We start from the raw sequence: 12,562 nt of genomic DNA on the forward strand, positions 1-12,562 counted from the left end.
ACAATTGACCACCCAAGTTGATCGGTGATTCACGAACGTTAAAACTTGTAAAAACTATACGATGACATATATATGGTTATATATATAGTTAACATGATTTTATTATAAGTATGTATCTCATTAGGTATTTTAACAATGAGTTATATACATAAAAATGAGACTATTAATTTAAGAAAGTCGAAAACGATATATATAACGATTATCGTTATTACAACGTCTTACTAGGTACATATGAATCATATTAAGATATTGATACACTTGGTTAATTATGTTAAATGATAATTAAATATATTATTAAGTGTATTAACAATGAAATACATATGTAAAAATAAGACTACTAACTTAATGATTTCGAAACGAGACATATATGTAACGATTATCGTTGTAACGACATTTAACTGTATATATATCATACTAAGATATATTATATATCATAATATCATGATAATATAACAATTTAACATCTCATTTTTTATAATAAACAATGGGTTAACAACATTCAATAAGATCGTTAACCTAAAGGTTTCAAAACAACGTTTACATGTAACGACTAACGATGACTTAACGACTCAGTTAAAATATATATACATGTAGTGTTTTAATATGTATTCATACACTTTTGAAAGACTTCAAGACACTTATCAAAGTACTTCTACTTAACAAGAATGCTTACAATTACATCCTTGTTCAGTTTCATCAACAATTCTACTCGTATGCACCCGTATTCGTACTCGTACAATACACAGCTTTTAGATGTATGTACTATTGGTATATACACTCCAATGATCAGCTCTTACTAGCCCATGTGAGTCACCTAACACATGTGGGAGCCATCATTTGGCAACTAGCATGAAATATCTCATAAAATTACAAAAATATGAGTAATCATTCATGACTTATTTACATGAAAACAAAATTACATATCCTTTATATCTAATCCATACACGAACGACCAAAAACACCTACAAACACTTTCATTCTTCAATTTTCTTCATCTAATTGATCTCTCTCAAGTTCTATCTTCAAGTTCCAAGTGTTCTTCATAAATTCCAAAAGTTCTGGTTTCATAAAATAAAGAATACTTCCAAGATTGCAAGTTTACTTCCAAGTTTTCTAAATCCATTCCAAATAATCATCCAAGATCAAGAAACCTTTGTTACTTACAGTAGGTTATCTTTCTAATACAAGGTAATAATCATATTCAAACTTTAATTCAATTTCTATAACTATAACAATCTTATTTCGAGTGGAAATCTTACTTGAAATTGTTTTCGTGTCATGATTCTGCTTCAAGAACTTTCAAGCCATCCAAGGATCCTTTAAAGCTAGATCTATTTTTCTAATTTCCGGTAGGTTTATCCAAGGAACTTGAGGTAGTAATGATGTTCATAACATCATTCGATTCATACATATAAAGTTATCTTATTCGAAGGTTTAAACTTGTAATCACTAGAACATAGTTTAGTTAATTCTAAACTTGTTCGCAAATAAAAGTTAATCCTTCTAACTTGACTTTAAAAATCAACTAAACACGTGTTCTATATCTATATGATATGCTAACTTAATGATGTAAAACCTGGAAACACGAAAAACACCGTAAAACCGGATTTACGCCGTCGTAGTAACACCGCGGGCTGTTTTGGGTTAGTTAATTAAAAACTATGATAAACTTTGATTTAAAAGTTGTTATTCTGGGAAAATGATTTTTATTATGAACATGAAACTATATCCAAAAATTATGGTTAAACTCAAAGTGGAAGTATGTTTTCTAAAATGGTCATCTAGACGTCGTTCTTTCGACTAAAATGACTACCTTTACAAAAACGACTTGTAACTTATTTTCCGACTATAAACCTATACTTTTTCTGTCTAGATTCATAAAATAGAGTTCAATATGAAACCATAGCAATTTGATTCACTCAAAATGGATTTAAAATGAAGAAGTTATGGGTAAAACAAGATTGGATAATTTTTCTCATTTTAGCTACGTGAAAATTGGTAACAAATCTATTCCAACCATAACTTAATCAACTTGTATTGTATATTATGTAATCTTGAGATACCATAGACACGTATACAATGTTTCGACCTATCATGTCGACACATCTATATATATTTCGGAACAACCATAGACACTCTATATGTGAATGTTGGAGTTAGCTATACAGGGTTGAGGTTGATTCCAAAATATATATAGTTTGAGTTGTGATCAATACTGAGATACGTATACACTGGGTCGTGGATTGATTCAAGATAATATTTATCGATTTATTTCTGTACATCTAACTGTGGACAACTAGTTGTAGGTTACTAACGAGGACAGCTGACTTAATAAACTTAAAACATCAAAATATATTAAAAGTGTTGTAAATATATTTTGAACATACTTTGATATATATGTATATATTGTTATAGGTTCGTGAATCAACCAGTGGCCAAGTCTTACTTCCCGACGAAGTAAAAATCTGTGAAAGTGAGTTATAGTCCCACTTTTAAAATCTAATATTTTTGGGATGAGAATACATGCAGGTTTTATAAATGATTTACAAAATAGACACAAGTATGTGAAACTACATTCTATGGTTGAATTATCGAAATCGAATATGCCCCTTTTTATTAAGTCTGGTAATCTAAGAATTAGGGAACAGACACCCTAATTGACGCGAATCCTAAAGATAGATCTATTGGGTCTAACAAACCCCATCCAAAGTACCGGATGCTTTAGTACTTCGAAATTTATATCATATCCGAAGGGTGTCCCGGAATGATGGGGATATTCTTATATATGCATCTTGTTAATGTCGGTTACCAGGTGTTCACCATATGAATGATTTTTATCTCTATGTATGGGATGTGTATTGAAATATGAAATCTTGTGGTCTATTGTTACGATTTGATATATATAGGTTAAACTTATAACTCACCAACATTTTTGTTGACGTTTAAAGCATGTTTATTCTCAGGTGATAACTAAGAGCTTCCGCTGTTGCATACTAAAATAAGGACAAGATTTGGAGTCCATGTTTGTATGATATTGTGTAAAAACTGCATTCAAGAAACTTATTTCGTTGTAACATATTTATATTGTAAACCATTATGTAATGGTCGCGTGTAAACAGGATATTTTAGATTATCATTATTTGATAATGTACGTAAAGCTTTTTAAAAGCTTTATTGATGAAATAAAGGTTATGGTTTGTTTTAAAATGAATGCAGTCTTTGAAAAACGTCTCATATAGAGGTCAAAACCTCGCAACGAAATCAATTAATATGGAACGTTTTTAATCAATAAGAACGGGACATTTCACAAGAGTCCAAGTACCGTTTTTAAGTAAAGCATTATATTCATCGGTCATAGCATGTTGCCAGTTGGGGTCTTGAAAGGCATGTAAGTATGTTTTAGGTGTGGAAGAAGGGGTGGCTACATGAAGATTGAGCCGTTGGACAGGTTTGGTGGTACCGACACGGTGACGGGTGACCATAGGGTGAGTGGAAGTGGTGGGTTGAGTGGGGGCAGCTGGTTGTGGATCGGGAATAGGGTTTTGTGGTAATGGTGGTGTGGGAGGTGTAGGAGGGGTAGGTGGAGTGGGAGAAGTGGGAAGGGTGATTTCGGGAAGATTTGTATCTGGAGGGTCGGAGAGGTTTCTTGATAGGAGATTGGGTGGTGGGGGGTCCAGGAATCCATATGATGGTGGTGTTGAGGGGGTGGTAGAGCTGTATGGAAAGGATGTCTCGTTAAAAGTGACGTGTCGAGAAAGGATGATTTTGTGAGTGGATAGGTCATAACGACGATACCCACGGTGATTAGTCGGATAGCCAAGGAATATGCATGGAGTGGAGCGAGGAGCAAGTTTGTGAGTGGTGTGTAAGTGAGGATAGCAGAGACATCCAAAAACTCAGAGGGAGAAGTAGTTAGGTTTGTACTTGTATAAGCGGGTGTGGGGAATTTCGTGGTTGATGGCGGAGGAGGGTAGGAGATTTATGAGGTAGGTGGCCATGTGTAGAGCCTCGACCCAGAAGGTAGGTGGGAGGTTAGCTTGAAAGAGTAAAGTGCGGATGAGATTGTTTATGGTGCGGATCATGCGTTCGGACTTGCCGTTTTGTTGAGAGGTGTGGGGGCAAGAGAAACGTTTTTGAATACCGTTGGTTTGAAAAAGTTGCTGGAATTGTTTGTTATCAAATTCACCACCATTATCACATTGAAAGACTTTTATTTCAGTATTGAATTGAGTTTTAAAATATGTACGAAATTGTAAAAATTTGTCAAATGCTTCAGACTTATTACGTAAAGGGAAAATCCATAAATAATGCGAGTAATGATCCAAAAATAAAACATAGCATTTGTATCCGCTAAGACTCGGTATGGGAGACGTCCATAAGTCCGAGTGAACAATGTCAAATAATGAAGTAACATGCGAAACAGAACTACTAAATGGAAGTCTCACGTATTTGCCAAGTTGGCAAGCATGACAAAGAATGGGAGACTTCGTAGTATTACAAACAATAGAATTATTGGAAATAAGACGACGAAAAGTATCAGTACTCGGGTGCCCAAGTCGCTGATGCCAAATGCTGGGTGTGGTTACAAGAGCTTGATGAGCTGTAGGTGGTGACTGAGGAGTGAGCGGGTAAAGATCTCTGGAGCTATCACATCGGAGTAGTAGACGGTGTGTCAAGTAATCCTTCACAGAAAAACCAAATTCGTCAAATGTAACAGAAACTTTGTTATCACGAGTAAATCTACGTACGGAAATAAGGTTTTTAACAATATTGGGGGTGACAAGGACATTAGATAAATGGAGGGGTCGGTGGATATTAGGCAACATGCTATAGCCGGTATTGGTGACGGGAATAGAATTCCCGTCGCCAACGGCGACCGACGGATAAATGCAATGATTAAAAACAGTACTTAAATTATTAATGCTAGAGGTAAGGTGGGTGGACACACAAGTATCCATAGTCCAACCCGAATTACCGTAATGAGGTAGTGTCGTGGCCGCGAAATCATTCGGAATCAAAGTTTCCTGACTAGGCTGAGCTGTAAGAGCAAATGGGGTGTGACCAGTGGGGCCGACAGTGAACTGAGATTGGCCAGGTGTAATCTGTGCAGGCCCATTGACCGTGTGAACAGCTGGCCAGAGACCTGACCTGTATTAATCTGAGCAGGCCCAGTTTGAAGATAGCCATTAAATTGTGGACTGGGCATAAGAGGGCCTGTTAAATAACCAGACCCGACAGAAGCTGGCAAACCGATGTAGTAGGCCTGTGGAGATGCAGGGAATCCTGGCGGGCCAGAAAATTGGGCCAGATGAGTTCGCGGCCCATATCCTGGAATAGATGGAACACTGGACCGATTTAAATGTTGTTGGGCTAACAGATGTTGTTGGGCTGCTATGATGTTTAAGAGCTGAGTTTGGTTATTTCCTGTTGTCCGATTACCTGAGGTATTTTGCATATGATTACCAGAACGTGAAGCATGATTTCCTTGGTGAATATAGCGACACTTCTCACCAAATCGACAGTGACCACGACTAAAATTGCGACAAACCTGAGGTGATGTGATCGTTGATCGAGACGGAGCATTTGCGGGAATCGGAGCCATGAGAGCAGTGGGTGCCGAAGGGGTTCCTGGTGAATCAATTGAACCGCGAAGTTGTCGTTGAAGTTGCATCTCTTCAAGGGTGATCATGGACCGAACAGTGTTTAGATTCGGGAATGGTTCGCTATGTAGAATAATGTGAGTAGCATGAGGAAATCGATTATTTAAGCCATTGATCGCATAAGTTACTAACTCTTCATCCTTCATGGTAGATCCGAGGTTCTGGAGCATAGATGCAATCGAATCAATCTTTTGAAAATAAGCTTCTGCCGTGAGGTCTCCAACGGTAATAGAACGTAGTTCAGCCGTGAGTTCGACGATCTTGGATCGTTTATTGTCTTGGAAAATATTCTTCAAAAACTCCCATGCTTGATAAGATGTCTTTGGTTGTGAGTTCAAGGAGTGTTTCCGAGATGGTTAAGAACATCCATCCCATGACGAACGCATCCGCCTTTTTCCAATCGTCCGATGGTGCGTCGGACGTCGTTGATTCGGTCAAGAACGAATCAACATTGAAGGCCGCAGAATGATTGCTAAACAACTTGCTCCAATGGATGTAGTTGTGTTTGTTTAGATCTAGTTTAATGGGAATTAAATGAGTGACGGAAGTGACCGTGTAGATCTTATCGTACTTGCCGGATGTAGATATGTGTGAAAAAAAAAAAACAGAAGAAGATGGAAGCTGCTGTAAAGATGTGTTTGTGTGTTAGGGTTTCGTGGTGGTTCTGTGCGATAGGGAGATAGCTACTGATACCATATTAATCATAATTGATATATTGATATTGATATTAACTGAATTGCGTACAAATGAGAATCCTTGCCACATATATAAAGATCACACCAAACATAAGGCTAATCACTAGAATATACTAGAATATGGCCCTTATAAAGATGGGCTTACATCATAATACAATATATAATATGGGCTAACACCAACTTCAAGGAAATTTTTTTTTTTACAAGACCTTCTTAAATAGGCTTGAATTTTAGTCAATAACATCTCGTTTTAATCTTATAATGAAATGGGAGATGAAGGGTACTTTGCCGGAGGAGAGCGAACTGGGTGATGAATCCGCCAATGTGTTAGCTTACAAGATAGTGAATCGGTCCGGGAAGAACACTTTGAAAGGGAGGGTTAATGGTAAGTTGAAAAGAGCGGGACCTAGAGGTTAATTGATTGGGTGCGTCTCATGTTTTTTCGTATATTTTTTAAGTTTTTTGATTTCACTTAGTTCGTTTGGTTTGGTACCTATTACTAGTGTGTAGTATGCGGTTTAGTATTGGTTAATTTGTTTTAATGTTTTCTGGGTTCTTAAGGAAGACTCATTTATTGATAGTTTTCGTTTAGTTGGTTGTTTTCTAGGTGTGAGTTTCCCCGTTTCCCCGTTTCTTTGTATTCTCCGTTGAGGATGTTTTCCTATGGAAAACAATTTCGTTTGTATATGAGTTTCCGTTGGTTTTCACACAAAAAAAAAATCCATTGCATTATTTCTCTCGTTGAAGGTTCAAAACTTCAAACAGCTCGTGATGAAATGCAATAGGGTGATCAAGAGGGTCCCCCTCCCTTGCTGGTCAAATCTGCTACAGAATTTTGTCAAAAAAGAAATCTTGAAGACATTGGAGCGGTATTATTTGTAATATTATATCTACCCATTTCAACATTTTAGGATTCTTACATGTTTCACTCTGTAGGTTGCTGTTGCTCTCTGGCTGGATGCTTTGGTATGTATTTGGATTAAACTCGTTGAGGTTTAAGACAACAATCATAAATCTTGATAAAATATTTTTCTTTTTGCTTGCATATTATGTTGTAAGCCACCAAAGAAGCAGTGCTTCAACGGTACCCACACCCAAATATTCTTGGGGACCCACATGTGAAAGTTTGCCACATACAGACGCAGGTTCGATCCCTCCGGGGGTCAGTCTGTCACATGGTTGGGGATCCAGGATAGGGGAGTTGCCCGGAGCTATTCCTTGTGGGGTGGACAATGGCTGGTGCCAAAGGCACACGGGATCAGGGTGTTCCTGCCAGTTTACACCTTTTGACACATGTTGTAAGCTGAAATTGGAATATTGATTTTGAAATGAGAAGTATTTAAGTTTATTTGAATTTGAATTGATGATGAATTTTTTGGTTACATTTTGAAAATTACATTATTGGTTGTTATTATTGACAAAGCTAACTATTACTTATCTATACTATCCTACTTTGTCTGAAATGGCTTAGGAAGGGAGCCAATAACGTTTAGGGAATATATTTAAAGAACACCATAAACTTCGTAAGTAGCCGTTTAGTTAGGTATGATATGATGTACATACATTACAAGAAAAATGAGCTTTATTGACGAGAGCGATTCATCACTAATAACGCTAAATTGTTCACCAAATCGAGTTAGTGACCAAAATAAGTTGGTCAATTTTCGTAAATATAGATCCGTCACAAAACATTATTTGAGGGCAAAATACTAAAATTGGTCACTAAAATGACTATTTGTTTGGTAACTAATATGATATAGTGACAAAATTTAGTGACGGCCTTTTTAATGTTAACTAAATAGCATTAATAGTGACCAAATAATAAGTCGTCACTAAAAAATCGTCACAAACGACCATTTTTCTTGTAGTGATAAGAAATGATGAAGTTTCCTTCTAATCTCCTCAAACACTTTATGTTTATTTGAAGACTTATCTCCAGCTAAATTGTTGCCTCGACAAGATTTGGTAATGTTGATATTGTTGTTCTTTTCCTAATTATGTTCATGTCCCGAAGTCGGGGCACAAGAGTTCAAGTACGGTTATTAATCAAAGCATTATATCCATCGTTCATAGCACTGCGGCAGACAACCAAGATAAGAGAAAGCTTGAGAGTATGATTTTGGGAGGGGTGAGGTAGTGGAGATGTGACGGTTTAGACGTTGAACAAGTTTAGTAATGCCAGCACAGGAACGGGGGTGGTCATGGGATGAGTCGGCCCATGTGGCGGGGTTGGGTTTGAAGGTTGGGTAGTGGAAGAAGGTGATGTAGGGGCAACATCTTCCATAAACTGTGATGAGAAATCGATTCCTTAATCCAATGTTTTTCCTTTCAAGTTTGGTTCAATTGATGAATTTGATCTCCAAGCTACAAATGATGGAGATGATTTTGGAGACACGTATGGAATTTATGTTTCTACCTCTTCTTTGCATTGGAAAAAGGTAACAGAGCTTCTGATGCGCTTGATAATTGTAATGAACTGTAGTTTTTAAAGGTGGATCGTACCGTGGACGAGTCCATTTTAAAGTCCATTGGCTTGGTTGTAGGGCCCTCTGATGCGCTGAATGCAGGGCTGCCTGTTGGGGCTGAATGTTGGCCTGCAAATTCCACTTTCGTCGAAACATTGAAAAAACAAAAAAAAAAAAAAAAAAAAATACGGAGAAGGAGATGGAGAAGGAAGGATCTTGAAGGCAAGAATGAAGAAAAGCCTACCCCGATTTTAATTGGGCGAAGCGGGAGAATATATTGCGACTGTGAGGTGCTCTCGTGTGAAAGATTTTGTAAATTTTGGCATGTCTTTAATAGGCATTTATCAAAAGTTCAAATGAATAGCGTTAATTTGAAGACAACAAAAAATGCGAAAGAGATACATACCCCGGGATCTTTAAAACTCATGGATTATGATGAAGATTTGGTTTACAGAGAAGCAAGCAATCTAAAATTTGATATGGCTCCTCAAGATGGTAACAAGGTTGGATCGTCGGGTACGAATTTTAAGAACTTCGAATAAAGATGCCTTTCAAAGCTTGGCTAACCGTGGTTTTTCCCCTCCTTCTTCGGGTACTATGATTGGTGATTGATCTTCTAATGCTTTGTTCTTTAAGATCGAGAATTCCTCCGAAAAATATCCGTCGAGAGATTTTACATGGCAAGTTAAAAAAGGTCGAACCGTAGATTCGATGCTTGTTACATTTTGTAGTTTTTCCTTAAGGTCTACTGTTGGATGTTAGTTTGATGTTTTGTTATGTTTTTTGTTTCGATTCTCCTTTTGGTGTAGTTTGGTTTGATTTAATGTAGATAGATGAGACTCAGTATGAATAGTTAGTTTGTAGGCTGCTTTTTAGGTACGAGCGTCATCGGATCATCTCTTGTATATATATTGTATAGTTGGTTAAAGACGTTTTCGTTTAGAAAATGTTTTAGATTTTATAGAAGTTTTTGTTATTTTTGGCAATAAAAAGATCAACTCTCAGTGTTAACACCTATTTTATTATAAGGTAAGGCTTAGTGTGTCAACAAGATACTAGAAGTAATCTGGCTTTAGGAGGGCGGAGTGTTGCCGATTGATTTTTACCCTTGGGAAATAATCCCTGCAGACCCGGTTCACAAGTGTAGAAACTTGTGGGGTGGCTTAATCAATCTGTCGTCCGTAGAGCGTAAAAGTGCTAGCCGGATGACTTCTAGTGAGAGAAAGTAGAGAGAGAGAGAGAAGTGAAGCCTCAGCTCTCAAAGTTGTGAGAATGTCTGAACTGTGTAAAATGACGACCCAAGGGGTCTATTTATAGTGTCAGATCCACCAGATTGCTCGGGGACACGTGTTAGATGTTGATACGTTCTGTTACTTGTGATCCGAAATTTACGCTGAAGGTGGCGTTCTCCGGCCAGGGCTTACGCGCTAGGCGGCCTTCAGGGCTTACGCATGACGGAGCAGCCTGTACAGCGGAGAACGCTGGACGGATAACTTCACAAAACTGTTGTTTCCAGTCTTACTGATGCTACTTTTATGCAACCATTATGCCTTTTATGCGTGTATACGATAGGATACACCATTATCCAGAAACAAAATACTACTCGATAAAAATTGGTATTATAATTCCTTATACAACACACATTGTACTACCTTAATGTCGTCGTACCGACATATGGAATTAATATTTTACACTAACTATGAAGAGAAGTTGATGTCAACATCAGCGAGATACCAACCGCACACAATTAGTTAGTTTTCATTATGCTGTTTAAATGATAGGTTTTCATTGGTTTAAGAAGTCTATCACATTTGATGATCTTGGTACATGGAAAGATGATCGACTTCAATTGAAAGAAAGACAAATTAATTACTTAATTAAATTAATTAATTTAATTACAGTTTAAATAAAGAGTATTTAACTCCGTACTAATTTTAATTGAACAAGGACCTATTCTCTAAATAAAAACTTTTGGTTTTGGAGCGTACACACAAGACAAAATTCGAGGGATGTTTACTTAAGCCACAGTGACCTAAACCCTAAAAACCTGAAAGTCAGAAAAAACTTAAAACGAGAGGGACTGCAAGTTTCGGCGCTAAACTCTAATCGGTAATCCAATGGATTCATCTTTTATTTTGAATATCGGTAAGTTTATTTCTCCCTCATAATTTGATTTAAGATTTTCAAATAAACGTACTTATGTGTGAAAAACTTGATTCACGTTGTAATTTCTATTCGACTTTTTATTTTCCTCAATTTAATGCTGTCGCACATTCATCGTTTATTCCATATGAATTCGTAGTTTCTGATTTAACAATTAGAGTTATTTGTAATTGTTATAACCTAATTAGCGATTTATTCTTAGATTAACATATTCAACATACCGAAATTTAACCTAGGTACTTATTAGAATCCCTAAAGAATAAAGCAGCAAGTATGAATAGATTGCTTTAGCTATTCACACAATTATACAATGCTTACATATTTGCATCAGTTAAGCTAAGCTGGTCTAGGATTAAAAGATGTGACATAGTGAAAGTGAAACTTTAATGTGTTGAAAATTTTTAAAAGACAAAGAGAGGCAGAACAAGCTTTTTTAACATGAAGAGCTGATAAGACAAATTGCACTCTATACTTAGTTTCATGTATGCTTGGCCTGCAGCTTGCTTTTGGATAGTAATATTGCTTTAGGATACTATTACAACCGTTTAAGATTTCATAGCCCTCATTGTTACCCTTAATAACCTTTTGAACTAAAAGCATTATAAAGACGACTAATCAACAAATAGACAAATGCAGATAGTATCAACTAAGTGTATTCAGATTACCTGATGAGTGATGAATGATTGGCTTGAAACCCGTACTGTAAGCTTCATATGGGCTGCAGAAAATATTGAAAAAGAAACATTAATGATGTTACTTATTGGGAGATGACATGAAAGTAACATAAGCACAACAGAAAAATATTTAACAGCTACTAAAAAGAGAAAATTAGATAAATGGTCCCTATGGTTTACATGAAAATGGGTAAATGGTCCCTGATGTTCATTTTCGAGGTTCGTGGTCCTTGTGGTTTACACAGCCGGTGTAAATGGTCCCAATTTCTGACGGACGTTTATTTCATCCGTCAAGTGTAATCACGTGCCAAACACGTGATGGGTAAAATCGTCCGTTTACATAATTTAATATTTTTTTCATTCCTTATTTTATCTTCTTCTTCTTCTTCCTCCCATTCTTCATTCCTTTAACAAAATGCCTTTAAATGAAAACACATACCTGCACATACCAAAAAGCTAAAACGCAGTGAAACGAATCAAGATTATATACATATAATTAATTCATAATCACTTACACGATTCCTTAGTGGAACAGTTAACCACAATCTTTATTTTATTTCATGAATGAGTTCTAAAAAATTAAATGAAACAAAAATTTTTACCTTTACATCAAGAATCAAACTAAACCGTTTTTAATATAAATGGATTTAGTAATATTTCCAACACCAAATATCAGGCGATTGAGAAACGTGATAATCAAAATATTCCATTTCCCCCAATTTAGCAGCTTTTTCCGGCGTGCCGCCACCGTCGATTTCATCCCGACCCATAAACCCAAATTGAGAATCAGATCTACCAATACCAAATCGAAGATTGTTGTACTGAAATCGTGGGTGTACGATGATTTGCAACTGAAAGTGTGGGTGTACGATTTGCAACTGAAAGCGAGGGTGTACAATTTTCAA

The 12,562-nt window shown here is 36.6% G+C and overlaps 1 long non-coding RNA gene across 1 annotated transcript in view; it reads right to left on the bottom strand.

Moving 5' to 3' along the window:
- Positions 1–12,172, bottom strand: part of LOC139877876 (uncharacterized) — a 38,259-nt gene extending 26,087 nt beyond the window's left edge. The window contains exons 1-2 of the long non-coding RNA XR_011768814.1: positions 11,838–12,172; positions 11,649–11,701 (exon numbers count right to left, since the gene is read on the bottom strand). This is a non-coding gene — a long non-coding RNA (uncharacterized lncRNA). The remainder of the gene's footprint in view (positions 1–11,648; positions 11,702–11,837) is intronic.
- Positions 12,173–12,562: the final 390 nt, after the last annotated feature.

The sequence above is a fragment of the Rutidosis leptorrhynchoides genome, chromosome 11 (assembly GCF_046630445.1).
Source record: "Rutidosis leptorrhynchoides isolate AG116_Rl617_1_P2 chromosome 11, CSIRO_AGI_Rlap_v1, whole genome shotgun sequence".
Classification (NCBI taxonomy): Eukaryota; Viridiplantae; Streptophyta; class Magnoliopsida; order Asterales; family Asteraceae; genus Rutidosis; species Rutidosis leptorrhynchoides.